Here is an 18096-nt window from a genome sequence, read left to right as displayed (position 1 = left end):
AGATGTTAAAGATTAATCTTATTCATCAACAACAAAGAAAATGGAATATTAAAATCAAAACAAACAGGATGATCAGTAACATTTGAAAACAGTACTAATTACTACATTTTCACACTCTCCAACATTTTCTTGTAGTATGTTAGCTAGATTTTATGATATCCAATTGGTAAGAGTTTAAAATAATCTGTAGGAGCAACTTTTCAGTGTGGATAGAGCTAGGGAACCGACTATCACTTTTTTATACTGTGTATTTGTTTCTATGTATGTCTTTTTCTTCTTTATTTTATTTTCATTAAAACAAATGTAAATACCAAGTTTCTAATTATAACCCTAAGCCTGCAAGAGAGGCATTTGATAAACTGAAATTTTGGAAAATATTTAGAACTTCCAAAAGTATCAAGTCCTCATGGTGGTAATTACAGTATTTTAGAGCTGGAAGGGGCTTTACAGGTCATTTAGTTCAATTCCACACTTTTACAGAAGAGTAAATTAAAACACAGACAAAGAAAGTGTGTGATGCAAAGCCACACAGTTTTCTAGAGATGGAGCTGGACTCAATTTCCTCTCATGTACTTCTGTGTTTCCCCGAGAATAAGACCTAGCCGGATAATCAGCTCTAATGCGTCTTTTGGAGCAAAAATTAATATAAGACCTGGTATTATTTTACTATAAGACCGGGTTTTATATAATATAATATAAGACCAGGTCTTACATTAATCACCCCCCCCAACTCCCGCCTCCCCCCCCACTCCTGTTCAAGCTGTTGTTTCTCAGTCTAGTTGTGTAGGACGCAGCTCCCTGGCCCATGCTGGTATTATGAGCCTTGCGCTCCCCTGGCTGAGCCAGTCAGTCGCTAGTCATCGGTCGGCTGCTCACAGCAGCTCACGGCAGCTCTCGCCGCTGCCGGCCGCTCATGCTGGCCACCGGCCACTCATGGCAGCACATGGTGGCCCATGGCAGCACACAGCAGCCACCAGGCTGGCCCCCTTATATTAATTTTTGCCCCAAAGACGCATTAGAGCTGATTGTCCGGCTAGGTCTTATTTTCGGGTAAACACGGTATCATAAATTCACGTATTTCTCAAGAATACTATTTAACAAACAGCTCCCATTAACAAAAAGAACTGTTATGGACTGAATGATTGTGTCCCCCACCCCCCATTCATATTTTGAATCCCTAATTCCCAATGTGTTGGTATTTGGAGGTGGGCTTTTGGGAGTAATGTAGTCACGAAGGTAGGACCCCTTGTAAGAAGAGCCACAAGAGAGGTGACATCTCTTTCTCCGCCATGTGAGAGTACAGCAAGAAGGCTGCCATCTGCAACCTGGGAAGAGGGTCCTTACCAGATGTAGAATCTGTCTTGATCTTGGACTTTCCTATCTCCAGAACTGTAACAAATAACTATTTGTTGTTTCATCCGCCCACTCTGGTATTTGTTCTAATAGTCCAAACTGACTAAGAAAGACAAATAAAACCTAGTAAGATTATTTAAAGATTTTTCTCTTGATATTTGATCATTTTAACAAATTTACACTGGATTGGCCTGCGACCGTGAGTGTGTTGCTTAGTCTCTAGGGACCACAGTTCTTTCATGTTATTATAATTCACTTTATAATAATGAAGTTCCATGTGTATGCAAACCCATGAAAAAAGAATGGCCTGATCAGATTATAGGAAGGATTCTACATCTCAGATGTTTCAATTTGTTCATTGTTTCTATGTTGATGTTATTCTCCTCTACCTCTCTTTATATTATTTATGAAATTTTATTATAATAGAATTTAAAATATTAGACCTGGAGGAAATATTAGAAATTATGTAGTTCAACTCCCTCCTACATTCATAAAACCTCAAATATACATAGACATTAAATATATCATTGATGTTGATATATCTGAAGACAAACCTGAAAATTTAAGTTTTATGATAACTTTTTGCTATTCTTTATGCTATTTGATAACAAAAGAATTATTTCTACAATATATTTCTAATATTTGCAGTGCTCTGATGGACAAGGCTCCATCTCAGGTATAAGGGATATGTGTTCTGAAGCCTCAAGCTAGTTCTGTGTCAAACACTTAAGTGTTGTTCATGTTTCGTGACCACACACCTTGGAGAACTGAAAGGAGTCTTTCAGCATAGCGATGGAAAGGACAGACACCACGCTATTTTTAGTTGCCAAGAATATCACATTCTAGCCAACACACTTTTTTTTACATGGTAGTATGAGCCAAGTCCAAGGGTGTCATTAGAGTATCCCTTAATGTGTGGAGCAAAGGTTGTTTCTAAAAAGTGTTCATAAAGTCAAATTCCTGAATAGTAAAAAAAATTTTTTAAATGTATACATATATTTTTAATTCTGGTTCATTCCTTTGAGAACCTGTTTCTCTAGAGTTAAATAATTCTCAGGTAAAATGGTGCAGCTATCTCCCCCATTCCTGGCTCTCTGTCAATTTCCACATTAGATTCTGTGCTATTTCCTGTGGTGTGAGCTTGAATTTCTAGGCAATAAAGATAACAAGGTAGGAACAGTGTGGCTTCTGCTTTCCACCTATATTTAAAACATAGACGGTGACTGGAAACATACATAGATTAAGAGCCCATTAGTTGCCTAAAGTGTTTGAAAACATTGTTTCAATAAATCCTTTTCTCGGTCATAGGTAGATTTATTATTTCCATTTTAGAGACTGGGACACTATGTGTCAGAGAAACTGTCATTTGCCTAAGATCTTATGTCTAAGAAGAGTAAGACTGGAGGAGAATAATAGGTCTGACTGGAAACAGAGATACTGTGAGATAAATATAGTGACTCACCCATGTCTTTCTTCTTGGCGGGTCCACACTAAGTGTCAGTAGCAATACCGAGGCAGCTCTCGGCCTCTGTGCAGGAGGAAGGCAACTGCCATTCCATAGAAGCTTTAATGTTCTGAAATAAAGCCCAGGACCTGCCAAGATGCTGTGAGTAAAATGCCATAAAAAATTTAAGGTATAATATTGAATTCCTTCTTTATTAGCAGTTTTATAGTGAAAATTCTCCATATGGCGTCGCTCACCATGCAAAGTGATATGGGTCACCTGTACTGGTGACCTCAAATAAGCCTTACAGACTTACTTTGTGCTTTCAAACCTTTCCCCATTTGATTATCTCAATTAGTGGGCAATCCATTTCTTAAGACTCAGAATTGGCTTTTAGTAAAGATTTTTTTTCTTCCCATAGTTGTGTGAAATGTAGATGCTAATTGTGTTTTGCTCATCTAATTAGATATGTGAGTTAAGAGGTATAAAATAAGCCACTAGCTACTTTCTCACAGCTTACAATAAATCTCTCAGATTGCAGAGCAAAATGGCATAAATTGTAATCAAAATAGTGTGTGATATCATTTCATGCCAGAAGAATGAATTATTTCCAAGGGCTCTCTCCCTGAGAAATTAGGTTGGGAAATTGGCTAAATCCTCAAATTCTCCCTGTCTCCTCATCCACAAGAGAAACAAAGCAGTTTGCAATACACAATTTAAAGTGGAACTATAATTATCACCTAGTAATTTCTCACCGTATAATTCCTAACTTCTTCACCCACGCTGCTTCAGCAGTTCTCTGCTCAAAAGTAGCTCTGCAGTGTAAGCTATTGAAAGTCAATAATCAATTCCTTGGCTAGATTACATAATAGGATAACAAAACAAAAAATTACCACACAAGAAACAAAGCTTTTGAGCTCTCATGAGAAATATACTCAGCCACTCACTGTAAATGCCAGTATGTCATCTGCAGATAATGAGCAGTAAGGACACCACTCCTAGAAACGAGTGGGAGCCTCCAGGCTGAAAAGCAGAGCCAGACCATTGTCCTCAACCACCTTTAGCAAGATACGCACTTTTGTGATTTGCTTAGGACAGCCCCCCTTCTAGACCACGCTCCAGCTTCCTGGGATCCCCAAATTCCTTGCCCAAACAGCCCAGAGCACACAACAGTGCCTGCAGTGTCTCTTGTCTATATCCCCCCAAGGTGCGCCATTCTGTGGGCGACTTAGACAAACAGGCTGGAGTGGAAGACTCCAGAGGCCTCTCCTCCTTAGAGTCTTAGCAGGAGGTGGGAAGAGACAGTGTGGGCAGCTTGCAGGCACTGGCCTCCATTTGTATTCTTGCCCCAGGCTCTGCAAATACTACCGTGTTTCCCTGAAAATAAGACCTAACCGGACAATCAGCTCTAATGCGTCTTTTGGAGCAAAAATTAATATAAGACCCGGTATTATATTATGTTATGTTACGTTACGTTACGTTACGTTACGTTACATTACATTATATAAGACCCAGTCTTATAGTAAAATAAGACTGGGCCTTATACTAATTTTTGCTCCAAAAGACGCATTAGAGCTGATAGTCCGACTAGGTCTTATTTTTGGGGAAACATAGTACCTGTTTCCCTGGATGGACCTAGAGTGGGCTTACCCCATCCTTCCTGGGGCCCAGCCTACAGTGGAAAGTGGTTGTTGTATGTGGAAACTAAAACATGTTGCTCTCTATTAGAGTTCGTGTGAGGAGCAATTTTGCCTATAGCCCATTTCGTTGTGGAAGCTGCACATTTGAGTCCCCTGATAAATTTATGCAATTGCCATAGGATACATTTTCATTTAAGCCACAGATTATTTATATATCATGTGTTACATGGAAAATAGAGAAGCTGGTTCCCGCTGCTCATCGCTATATGGTGTAGCTGGCAGAAGGAATGCCTCTGTATCTCAGACACACTGTAACATAATTCCACTAACGTGAGCAAAGATCCTTGTTCTATGCACACAGAATGGTTAGCTGGGGCATTCTATTTGATTACTGTAATGAACATATCATTTTGCTTTGAGATTTCAGGGAAAGAATTCTCAGAGAAAATGGGAGATGGTCTTCTCGTCCTCTGAACTTATGCTGCACTATATAGCAGAGACACCTTCTGCACTTCCTCAGATTCTCTCGGCCCCCACAGGGCTGAATGCCTTATCTGAGCCTGAACATAACTGACTGGGGCCCGCCGGCGTGGTTCTGCTGCTGGGGCTGGCCAGTTGCTTGTCCAGGACGTTGGTCCTTCCTGGATGCTGCTGTGCCAGTCATGAGGCTTCTGGCTCCTCCTACCACTTTGAGACTTGGATAAAACACCATGCTAAAGAGCATGGTATTGGTTTCCCAAATGGCTGCCAAAGGATCTGGGTGACGCAGTGCAAAGGGCTGGGGTGTTAACTACACACGGGATGAACTTTGAGCCACAGAAATAGGAGAGTGTGGCAGGTCAGTCATCACCCTCTTCTCTCCCTTTCATTGACTGACTAGCTCATGGCACAGTTTTCCCATACAGCCTACCTGTGCATTGCTTCCCTTTCTTTCCTCCCTCTCCACCCTGTCACTGCCCTGGGTTTACATCTCTACCAAATAAAGCAAGAGCACTCAATCTCCCTCAGACTGTTTTCCAGTAAACTGCGCTACATAGGCTGGCTGTATGAATCAGAAAAATAAAATCCTGGGAGTATGTAAGGTACAACTCAGGTGGTCTTAGGAGTAACGGATAAAGACCTATTCTATACCAATATCTTCAAATTGCATGCACAATAAATAATTGTTTCAATATGAATTGGAGATACTATAGTGTGTGAATATAAATTTCATCTCTTTTCCCTCAGACTCCTAACACACTTCCCCTATATCCTAATTAATCAAGGATTCATTGAGAATCAAGTATATGTGCAGCACTATGCAAAGCTTTGGAAACACTCAAAGGTCTTAAGACACCTCTGTCCTCTATCCTCATAATATATACCCTGTTTCCCCGAAAATAAGACCTAGCCGGACAATCAGCTCTAACGCGTCTTTTGGAGCAAAAATTAATATAAGACCCAGTATTGTATTGTATTATATTATATTACATTATATTATATTATATAAGACCCAGTCTTATTTTAAAATAAGACTGGCTCTTATATTAATTTTTGCTCCAGAAGATACATTAGAGCCGATCGTCCGGCTGGGTCTTATTTTTGGGGAAACACGGTAGTTAGGGCAGAGAGACAATAGACAGGTACTGACTTGTGTGGTCTAGATTGAAGTGCTGTGCCTCTGTGAAGTGGGGAAATAATTGAAGGTCTCAATGGTCTAGAAAGATTTCATGATGGACAGGTTTGGGTTCTGCACCCAAACCCAACATGGGAGGGGGTTTCCCTGCATCAACAAGCAATTCTCGGGCACCAGCTGCACTACAGTCAGGTCAATGCTGACACTATCTATCGACCCTGAGATAGCATTGGATGCCACAGGTTAAGGACTCAGGCCTGCAAGGCTGCCCAACTGCCCATTGGAGGCATCTAAACAATATTCTGCCCAAGGAACAGGTTTGAATTTTTCACTTTGAAAAAAAAAATCCTTTTGATAGGAACAGCACCTTGGTATTTTAAAAAGTCTCCTTCTCTTAGGTGGGTCTGTCCATGTAGTCTCCTATGGGCAGCCTCAGGAAGAACCTCTGGCTAGCATCATGTTGCTAAGCAAATGTTTTCAGGATTAAGAAATTAAATGTTTAATTTACATGTCATCACCAAAAAACCCACAAAATAAAAACTACCAAACCTTGATCATGTTGGTATTTAGTAATGGGGTGTTTTACAACCATTTATTATCATTTCCTCCCAACTCAGTCAAAATTTCTGTCTCCTCATTGTGGGTTGAGTAATTTGACCAAAGTCGAATTGCTAAACATGGGCAAAGTCCAAGTTAAAATTCCATGTTTTTATTATGCCTTATCCCTTTTGCCTTATCTTTTTTTTTTTTTCAAATCTCCGCAGCAGTTATAAAATCATAAAAACTATGTTCATGACAGAACCAGTGGCAGATAGTGTTTCTCAGCTGAGCTCCACGTAACAGGTCAGAATCAGAGCTCTTTCTCCTTCCTGTGGTACCTTCACCAAGTTCTTCTCATAACGGAATATCCTCTCTGCTGGTTACTTCCCTTCAGCTCATTAGCCCCTGTCTTGTAAGCTAAACAAAGAAATTTCAGTAGCTTATGTAAGTGTATTTGTATGGTGGCTTCCTCTTCATTCCATCCCAGGACAGATTTCCAGTACTAACCAGACACCTCTTCTGCTTTCCTTAAAGATAAAGAATTTTGTGAATATTTTACTTGTTATTAGGTAAAACATAAAATGTGACTTTTCAGATTAATTTCCTTTTTTAGTTTATCCAGTTTTCCACAAACTACTTCACTCTTGACTTAACTGGATCACTCCTAAACTAAAGAGCTCGTTTTTTTAAACTTTTGCATTTGTTTTGCCTTAGGTATTTCTCCCCTGAGACTGCTGGTTAAGGGTCCAATCAAAGTTAAGGAAGATAATTCTATTCTCAAAGTTGCCTTGAGATCTTATCATCTGATTGGCCACATGAAAGAGAGATGGCTGAGGACCTGAATCAGGTTACCAATTAATCTAGTGTCATGGAAAAGCGAGGGGATGGTGACCTTTAAACACACAGTGAATCTTGTAAACTTGCACAGTAAACTTGGCCTAATTTGATGTCTTAGGCTCAGAACAATCATCAACATTTCCTCTGGGGATTGGTTTAGGCAAATGCAAGAACGAAAATTAGGAGAAAGGAGCACAGACCTCAACTTGTCTAAACCTAAGGAAACAGAATCCAATAGAGTTTTGGTAAGAGTGAAAGCCTATAGGTGACACTATCAGAGATAATGTGGTAATGACCAGCCTCGGGAAGGCAATGTGGTGGGATTCCTGCACATCAAAGAGAAACCCGAAGAAGGGTAATACCTGCTGTGGACCTTTCCATCCAGCTGAAGGGCATCTTCTTTTTTTTTTCAATTACAGTTCATACACGATATTACATTAATTTCAGGTGTACAACTAGTGATTGGACATTTATGTAACTTACAAAGTGATCATCCTGGTAAGTTTTGTACCCATCTGACACCATAATAGTTATTATAATATTATTGACTATATTCCCTATGAAGGGCATCTTTATGGAGATGGCATTGCCAACAGATATACTCTCCGGCTGGAGCCCATGATGTAGATCTTCGTCTCCTGGTAGCGTGCTATGGAAAGACTGCCCTATGAGCTATAAGTTAGTCTTAAGGGCCCTTCACGGTTCTACATAGTAAATCAGGTCTCCTTTAATTAGTGCAGGTTCATAATTTCAAAAGGAATCTTTACAAAAGTGACTAGATCTTAGGCTGAGCAATACCAAGGGAAGAGCCTTAGGCCAAGGCAAATTAAAAGAGACTGAGTTTTGCCTATTGAGTTTTGATTACCCTCATAGTCCATTCTATGCGACTGGAGAACTGGGGATAATAAGCACAATGAAAATGTTGCAAAATTGGCCAGATCTTACAGATTGTATAGTTGGTCCTACAAAATGAGTTCCCCAAGGGGGGAAGATCTTTTCTAGGAGTATTTTATTTCCTGCTGAGGCCGTGTCTCTGAGGCATGGGAATGCTTCCAGCCAATGAGAAAACATACAGATCGTCACTAATATACATTTGTATCCTTGAGAAGGGGCAACTGAATAAAGTTCATTTGCCAGACCTCAAAGTGTCCTAAAGGCAAGGGAAAACGCCCCATAGAGATCTGAATGAGCTTTCTAGGATTGTGCTTTTGGCAGATTTGGCATTAATGGTAAACCAGGGAAGTTGTCTGTGGAGATGGCTTCCAGTAGTATTGTTTTCTCACGAAACCGTTTTGTCAGTGCTCCAGTGAGTTAAGTTCAGGTACATATTGTAACATATAATGTTGTATGCAATCGGGGAGAACTGGTAGATCATTTGGACTTACCCATAAATTTCTTTTAGAGTCAAATTTACAGTCTTATTTTAAACATTTCTTTCTATTTCGTTGAACAGCTAAATGCTGTGCTTCCCTAATATTGTCTTTTAAATCCCCAATTGCTTCAGCCGGTAGCAAAGGTTAAAACTGCATGGATTGGATAGGTTAAAGCTCAGCGTAGTTTACTAAATCATGCATTTGCCTGGTAGCCCATTAGAGGCTGAGACTGTTTTAAAATTGCTCATTTATCAGTGTCAGCCAAATGATTACTTTCCTCTGTTTTTGCCATTGAATGTTGAGGGATTTTTATGATTGCCAAAAATTTAGGTAATTGGATTGCCTCTAAGAGTTCCAAAACATAAGAACTCTTTTTTGTCCTTTGTCTGGAAGAATCAAAAGTCCTCTCTGTTTCCAGAGCATACCAAAGTCCTGGGCAACAACAAAGGATTACCTGTTATCAGCGTAAAGGTTAGCCATTTTACCTTTGGCCAACCTGCAAGCTCAAATTAACGCATAGAGCTCTGCTTGTTGAGCAGACGTTGCCTGAAGCATTAGACTGGTCAGTGGTTTCATTTAGGGAGACAACTGCATAGCCACTGCTTGATAGGGGCCTATTTCATCTTTTAGGTAAAAAACATCAGTAATCCAAACTAATTCAGCATTTTCAAGAGGTGTTTCCTGTAAATTGATTAGAGGAATTAGTCATTGGTCTGTTAACATTGGATAGTCAATGAGGGTTTTGTCAGAGGGCAGAGGGAGGACAGTAGCAGGGTTCAGAGTATTATAGAGAGCAATAGTCACATTAGATGAAGACAATAAAAGACCTTTGTAGGAGGTTAGTTTGCAAGCAGAGAGGTGCTGAGTATGATGAAAGTTAAGTAAGGCTCCCACTGAATGGGGCACATAAAGAGTCAGTGGAGAGACCATTATTATCTCTTACATATTGTAGTAAATTAGCAGTGGCCACAATAGCTCTCATACAGGGAAGGAGACCTTTAGCCACCGAATCTATAGCATCCATTGGGCCTATGTTGGCGTCCATTTCATTGGGTCGACACCTAAGGCATTTCCCTCTTTCATGGACCAAAAGGAAAAAGGGTAATTGATAATTAGGAGGTACAGAAGCAGGTGGAACATGAAGACTGTCTTTTATTTCATCAAAAGCATTCTGGGATTCCTTTGTCCATGTGAAGGGCTCTGTCTGGCCAGCCCTGAGGAGAGAGCATAAAGGTTGATCTGTGACAGAAAATTAGGAATCCAGTTTCTGCAATATCTGGCCAAACCTAGGAATCCCATGAGTTGCCTTTTAGTCTTGGGGATAGAAAACATTAAAATGCCCTGGATCCTATCAGAATCCAAAAGGAGACTTTTATCAGTAACTGAATGTCCCAGATATTTAAGTTTACAGAACTGAAGTTTCTCTTTGGGTACCTTATGTCCCTTTTTACCAGTTTTCAAAGGAGGTGGAGGCTATTTTCAAGGGATGCTTCCTTGGAGGGTAAGCAGAGGAAGAAATCATCCAAATATTGTACACAGGTGAACTGGTAAGGGAATTCTATATGGGCAATATCTGCCCTTAAAATGTTGGAAGAGCAAGTCAGACTTTCAGTGTAGCCCTGAGGCATTACTGTCCAAGTATATTATAGTCCTTCCCATGTGAAATCGAGTAAGAATTTACTTTCAGGATCAACAGGGATGCTAAAGAAAGCACTACAAGCATCTGTAACTGAAACGAATTTTCTTTCTGGTGATATGGCTGAGAGTTGGGAATGAGAATTAGGCATGACTGGGTGCTGAGGCATGAAGTTACTTAAGGCTCTTACATCTTGAACAAATCTCCATCCCTTACCTAAGGTTTTTAACAAGGATTGGAAGGGATTTGGAGATAGTCATGGGTCAGTTGGAAACTCCCGCTATTTGTATGGTTTCAGTACTCCTAGGGAAGGGAATGGAGATGCTGGTGGAGTTAAGAACTGATAAGGTGTCTCTGGTATCTACCAGGGCCTTGGTTACTTCATTCCTAATAGTTAGGTCAATTTCTCCTAAATAATTAATTAGGAGCATTGGAAAAATCCTCTTTGAATCCTCGGAACAACCCTATTGCTGAGAAGACTTGGGTTAGACTCCTTGAGAAGGAGTTGCAAATTTTATGGGCTGTTGACCTTTTGTGCTTTAAACAATCTTTCTTCCATTGTCTAGGCCTTTTGCAATAAATACAAGCCCATTTGAATGGTGGTTTGCCTTAAGGCAGATTTAGCCAACACCTGCTGTAATTGTAGGCTCATTACTTAGGTAGCCTGAAATTTGGGCAGTTAGGGCTTGTGAAGTTTTATTTTTGGTATCGTTGTTTGGATAGTTTGAGAGAGGGCTCAGCATAGTTTACTAAATCATAGTTTACTCAGCATAGTTTACATAATTTACTAAATGCATGGTGGCCCAATGAGTTGTAATTTTTTTCTACTAGTTCAAGTTTATCTTATAGACCCTTAACAAAGGCTGAATTAAAAAGCACTGAGGTGTCATCATTGACTTCATCTATGCTGAAATGCTGTTTAAAAACTTTTTCAAATCTATCATAATAATCAAAACCAGTTTCTTCAAGTTTTTGAACTAATTTTTGAATTTTCTTCCAGTCAGTAATTTGAAGAAAAGCCTGGGGTATCTTATCATGAAGCCACTGAGCCAGCTTTGAGGCTTCGTTCATGGCTTCTCGTCCTCAGAAGAAAAGTCTCTCATTGGGTTTTGCCATTCTCTGGCACGTCCTTCTCCTGCAAGCATATGCATAAGCTGATAGAGGCCAGAGAATCTTAGCTCCTATGTTTGGATAGTGAGCAGAAATGCTCTAGCAAAAACCAATGGAGTCCTCTATGGGACTCGGGAAATCCTTAGTGGCATGGAGCTCAGCTTTAATCCGTGCGGTATAAAAAATAATGGTTGTGTCCTGGGCCCAGCCCAACTGATAGTTTAACTTTAAATAGGGTGGTAAGAACAGGGGGATCTAATAGAGCCTCAGGTTCATTGTTATAAAAAGAGAGTTCAGCAAGTGAACGGTAAAGAGTGAGGGAAGACAGGCAGGCAGCAAAGGAGCAGAAGGTGCAGATAATGAGACATCAGGAGAACATTTAGAAGTTTCCTCAAGTTTAGTAAGCCTCAGAGATAACTCAGAATTTGTGTTTTGGAGGGAAGCAATTTTTGACTCACTTTTATATTTGGGGGCCTCAAAATGGCAATTAAAATATTTACACGGCTACCTATAATGCAAGACATGTCCTTTCACATATTATGAATTATTTTTATAATCGAAATGATGGGTGACCAATGCAAACATAGAAGGATGCTACAACATCAATGTTGGAATTGCTCCGTGGTGTTTTCTGCTTATGAAAGTTCATCCTCTGCTCAGCGTCCCTGTGGCGAGCTTCCTATTAGCAAGTGTTCCTTTTCTGTCCTTTCCTACCCTTGCTCCTTGCTGGAGCTCTTTTCCTCAAAATTAGTACATTCTAGATCTATGAGCCCCTGGAAGTCATCAGCCCTTAACAAGCCCCTCTCTCCAAGTCTTCAATATGCCTAACCTGATCCAGACAACATATCTGCCTCTCTTCCCTCCCTTCCTTTCCCAGGACACCACCTCTTACTCCCTTCTAGGCAGAGGGAACAGTCACTCTGGTGGACATGTGCTTGGAGTCTCAGATAAGTCCCTGTGGGGTGTATGCAAAGTCATTAAGTATTGCCTGGAATGAAAAAAGACTGCCCAGCTCCCTGCCCCACAGAAAACCAAACAACAAAAACAATAAAATGAGGGTAAACTGGGCTCCTGGATAACAACAAATTTCCAGAGCCTCCGTACCTAGCAAGTGTCTCACCCATAGTAATTGTTCTATAAATATGTATGGGACACATGAACTGGCTCAGCCTCTCAGCCTGGCCGCAGTCTGGGGCAAATGGACGTCTCCGGCTCCTATCTACTGAACCTGACCCTGCCTCCTCCTTTTGTTTGGTTAACTTGATCTGTGGAGGAGACACCTGTAAGTATTTCACTGTGGATTCCTAGCATGTATGAGGAAATGTTCATTTCTTGTCCCCTGATAGCATAACCCAGCAATATTAAAAAAAAATAATAAAACGTAGCTAGAGAGAGCCATGAAAAGTAGAAAAAAATGGAGTGGTTATTTGCTAACAAGACAGCAAACATAAAAAGAGGGGAGAAAACATAGGTATTGCTAAGAAGTGCAAAAGCTGGGATTGCTCATTAATTTCTCTTTTTATTCTTTTATCTATAGGTGACTGTCATGTTTCCTGAAGCATTCTCTAATTGGGCATTTGTCTCTCACATGACTCTAGCTGACTGTTTGGACTTCTTGGGCTTTCTGAGACAGAAACACTAGAAGGAAGGTCATTTGCTTCTGGCCTTCTCCCTAGACTCCCCCAAATCTAAAGGCCCATGTCCTTCAACTCTGAGTCTCGGAGGGTAAAGGATTGAAACCTGCTCTACTTCTGTACAAATTCCTCATTCATCCAGGCTGGATGTCTCCAAATTTATCATAACTTTTGGAGAGAGAGAGTGAAGGACGGGAAGTGGGGAAGGGAGATGAGAGAGAATCTGAGAGAAAGTGTTAAGGAAAAGGACAGGGAGGGAAAGTGGGGGTTAGATAATATCTGTGTGCTCTGACTTTTATCATTTTAGAAGCAAAACTTTAAAAATTTGTGTGCCCTCTTTAGAATTCCACATCGTGTTAAATTCAAGATGATGTATTATTTATTGGGAATGTCATAGGATGATGGTCAAATGGTTATTTAAAATGAGTTGGGGGAAGTTGTCTTTTGATGGTTACTAAATTCCTGTGTATTTTTTTTTTAATGAATAATTTTTTTTTTTTAAAGATTTTATTGGGGAAGGGGAACAGGACTTTATTGGGGAACAGTGTGTACTTCCAGGACTTTTTCCCAAGTCAAGTTGTTGTCCTTTCCATCTTAGTTGTGGAGGGTGCTGTTCAGCTTCAAGTTGTCCTTTCAGTCTTAGTTGTGGAGGGCGCAGCTCAGCTCCAGGCCCAGTTGCTGTTGTTAGTTGCAGGGGGCAGAGCCCACCATCCCTTGCGGGACTCGAGGAGTTGAACTGGCAACCTTGTGGTTGAGAGCCCACTGGCCCACGTGGGAATCGAACCGGCAGCCTTCGGAGTTAGGAGCATGGAACTCTAACCGCCTGAGCCACCGGGCTGGCCCGTATTCCTGTGTATTTTTAAAGTTCATCATTGAATCATAAGCTACAACTAGGAAAACAGGATTTCTAAGTATTGGCAATCAGCAATTTTGCAATCTTAGAGATAATCACCAAAACTTGTCCCTGTACAAAGTTATTTTACTACAATTTTTCAAACTGTGCCCCTGGGAGCATTAAGGTGAGAGGAATGAACACTAGGGGTGGTGCCCAGGTTTCAGAGGAGGGCTACTCACAGAGCAGATTGTGTGCATCTCTTCCCAAGTCTACATTCAGGGCCGGACCGTGGGAGCATTTACACTGCAGAAAGCAGCGAACCTCCAAGTCAGGTTTACCTGGAGAACGCTTGTTAAACATTTACCAGCAAACCCCTGGAGCAGATCTGATTTTAGTTGTATTTATAGAGAATGTCTATGTAAAATATAGCTTTTGAAAAAGGTTTTATGGGTTGCAAAGTTTGAAAATCATGCCTCAGTTGGATATTTTCTTCCTTTCCGAGTTAAGTACAGAGTGAATATTATAATTTGAAGAACTATGAATCGTTTTATTATTTTATGTCACTATTTCTTTTGAGATGGCATTAATTTTATTATTTACTAAAACTAAAGCAGTTATATTACCATTAGCTTTCTAACAAATCTGCATAAAATGGCAGTTCAAAGTATTTCAAATGTTTTAAGATGTATCAAAAGAAAGAAAAACCCTTGGTTGTGAGCTTGGAGTTTAGTAAATTTAGGCTTCATTGGATTAGTTAGTTAAGTAATTACAGAAATGGATGCGTTCCAGAAAAATGCCACTCCTCTATGTTTTATGTGCCAGGGAGCAGTGTTAATATTTCTTTAAGTTCCTATTAACATGTTTGTTCCTTCTAGGTCATGATATTGCAATGCTGTATTGATTTATTCCACATTACTTGTGGTGCCTTACCTTTTTTCCTCACCGGCTTGCTGTATGTAGTGGCTTCTTAAAATTGCACTTTGAGACTATTAGGGTCAACCGAGGTATCATAAAGTGTTGGTGGTTTAAGCAGTAGATCACTCTCCCCAGATCTCTGCCCCAGTTCCTCTCGCCATTCCTTTCTCAGGCTTTGTTAGGTCAGATTTCAGGTCATTATTTGGTCAGATATCAGGTCATTTTCCTTTGGTCTCTTATCCCATGAGGCTAGCTGGCTTGAGGAATGGAAGATGCCAGGACGCCAGTTAGGCTTAAGGAGAGAGAGAGAACTCATTTTGAGTTAAGCCTAAACCATGTGTTTAGCCTATTAACTAGAGAGCTCTGTGTTGGGATTTTAGGAGTATGGTTTTTTGATTTCCCATTTCCCGTTGCCTCTAAATATCTTTCCCAGGACCCATGGGGAGGAGAGGTGGCTAGGCTGGTGCAGGAGTTGGGTACTTTTGGGCCCCTTGGTTTAATAGCACGAACTTCATTCCAGTCAGGGCCTCCATGTATGTCTGTCTAGTTTTGAAGTGCAATTACGTGCCCTAGTGTCTCCTTTGGCCAGGCTCTGATGCTGGGCATCTTTCCCTAATGTGTGCAAAGGAACCCTTCATGCTTGTTTTTTGACCTGATAGCAAATCCTGCTTTAGCCGCTAGCAGTGGTGATTCCATTAGGTATATGAATTTGACCGTGTGTGTCGATTTCCTAGGCTGAAAAATAATCATAAGAATTATTTTGAGTGTTTGCTTTGTCAGCACATATACTAAAATTGTACTGATCCACAGAAGATTAGAATTATTGCTGGTTGCCAGTAGCTGGAAGTGGGGATTGGACAAAATGGGTAAAGGGAGTCAAAATATACAAACTTCCAGTTATAAAATACGTAAGTCATGGGGATGTAATGTACAGCATGGTGACTATAGTTTATAATACTGTACTGTATATTTGAAAATTGTTAAGAGAGTAAACCTTTAATTGTTAAAAATTTTTCAGTTACAGTTGACATACAGTATTATATTAGTTTCAGATGTACGACATAATAATTAGACATTTATATAACTCACACAGTGGTCATTCTGATAAATCTTGTACCCATCTGACACCATATGAGAGTAAATCTTAAAAGTTTTCATCACAAGAAAAAAATTCTGTAACTATGTACAGTGAGGGATGTTAACTAGACTCATTATGGTGATCATTTCACAATAAATACAAATATAGAATCATTTTGTTATACACTTAAAACTAACAAAATGTTGTATTAAAAAAAATTATTTTGAGAGGGGAAAATAAATCAGTCCTGGCGTCATGCAAACAGGCTCTTCCTCTTCCCTGAGAATGAGTTCTTTTGTTGGGAGACTTTTCTGCATCTTACACATATCCCTTCTTTTACCCCCTACTAATTTGCTAGACTTGTCTGGATGTGTTTGAATGTAAGTAGCAGACTCAGTTTGAATCCATTGCCTCTGGCCCCTCAGGCTTCTCTGCTAGGCCTGCCCTACCAGTTTGACAAACATTTCCAGGCATGCTAGAATCCCACCAAAGGACAATAAATGTTCCATTATGTAAACTAAATAAAGTAAGGAAGCAGGAAAAGAAGCAGATTCAAAGAAAGGAGAATGAAAGAAGAGTGTAACATTGTGCCGCTGCCTTCCTCAGGTCCTTTTTTGATTTATATTTTGATGGTAAATTTGGTACAAAAATTGCTGTACACCCACTCGTCTGCCTTTCTTCTCCCCACATCTGGGACCATAAATACTCTGTTGGTCTCGTTCCCTCTGGCCTTGGTGTAGTAGTCATCAAAAATGCTTAAGAAATATTTTTGACAATTAAAAAAATGAAAAAAATATTCTATACAAGGAATGGTGACCAAAAATGAACTTAGGTGTGAAACCCAAACAAAAAAGCTTTTCACTTGTGTTGAACTGAGTACATTGTTAATAGAACAAGGCTCTTTTTGCAGTGACAATTCTACTGTGACCAGTTTCACCAAGCTTACTCAACAACTGTCTTGGGAAGTGGATCAATTGTGCTGTGTACCTTTAAAGATGGCAGCAGCACGAATTCCTGCTGCCATCTTCAGCTCAGACACAATGGGAAAACAACTCCCCAAAGCTAGAAGTGATCACGTTGATCGATTTTTCTTTAGTGATGGTCTTTGCAAGAAACCATGAATATGCAACTCAACTCACCATCCTTGTATCTTATATTTCTGGGACTATTAAGGAAATATTACAGCAGATAATATAAATTTGATTTTTGTGGTGGTTCTTTAAAAGCAGCCAGATGAGCAAGTGCATGGAATTAATACAAATAGTGTCATGTCAAATCTTGTTGAAGGCTATAATGACTGTTGTCTCAGAATCTCCCACCAACAGAGATGTCGGGGAAGAAAAAAAGACCCTCCCCAACAACAAAATAAATTCAGGTGGCCTCAATCTCTCATCATCCACATTGATCAATATTCTAGTTACTTCTGCATTTTTATAAAATGTGGTGGTGGTGGTGGCGATGGAGGGGGAGTGGTCTTATCACCAGCCTCCATTTACAAAGGAGTTTTTGAGAGTTCAGAGCAGAGTGGCAGCACCCTCTCTCCTTATGTAGTGAAACAGCCTGCAGCTGTTTGGCTGAGTCTCAGGCAGTCTTCATCCATTCCTCTGCCCTTGCAGCTCTAGGTGTGGTCATGTGACCAGGTCCTGCCCAGGGGGATCTCTGTGGAAGGGAGACCACTTCTGGGAGCTTCCTGCTTCTTGCTGCTGGGGATCCTAAAACATGAGCACAAGGCCATGCACACCTGAACAGCCATTCAGAAGAGTGTGGGTTCCTAATACCACGGCTCACTATATCAGTGCTTGCCTTCCCACCCACACTTTTATGTGAGAAAGAGATTTAATCTGTGGCTTAACACAATGAAAGTTTATTTCTTGATCTCACCACTTGTCCAATGTTGGTCAGCAGGGGGACTCTGCTGGGACCCAGAGACCCAGGCTGAAGCATTCCATCTCAGCCACTGCTTCTATTACTTCGCAGACAGGCAAAGGGAATGTAGTGCATTGCATACTCTTAAACCTCCCACTGAAAACGACACACTTTTCACTTTGTTGGGGACATATGCAAGTCACATCACCGTGCCTCATCT

The 18096-nt window shown here is 40.4% G+C and overlaps 1 long non-coding RNA gene across 1 annotated transcript; it reads right to left on the bottom strand.

The window, feature by feature from the left end:
• Window positions 1–13722: 13722 nt before the first annotated feature.
• On the bottom strand, window positions 13723–14350 carry LOC141567638 (uncharacterized). Its single transcript, XR_012490496.1, has 2 exons — window positions 14257–14350; window positions 13723–14031 (listed from the first exon to the last, which is right to left on the bottom strand). It is a non-coding gene; the product is annotated as an uncharacterized LOC141567638 (long non-coding RNA).
• Window positions 14351–18096: the final 3746 nt, after the last annotated feature.

Source organism: Rhinolophus sinicus, linkage group LG01 (assembly GCF_036562045.2).
Source record: "Rhinolophus sinicus isolate RSC01 linkage group LG01, ASM3656204v1, whole genome shotgun sequence".
Taxonomy (NCBI): Eukaryota; Metazoa; Chordata; class Mammalia; order Chiroptera; family Rhinolophidae; genus Rhinolophus; species Rhinolophus sinicus.
This window is presented reverse-complemented; position numbering and strand designations above follow the sequence as displayed.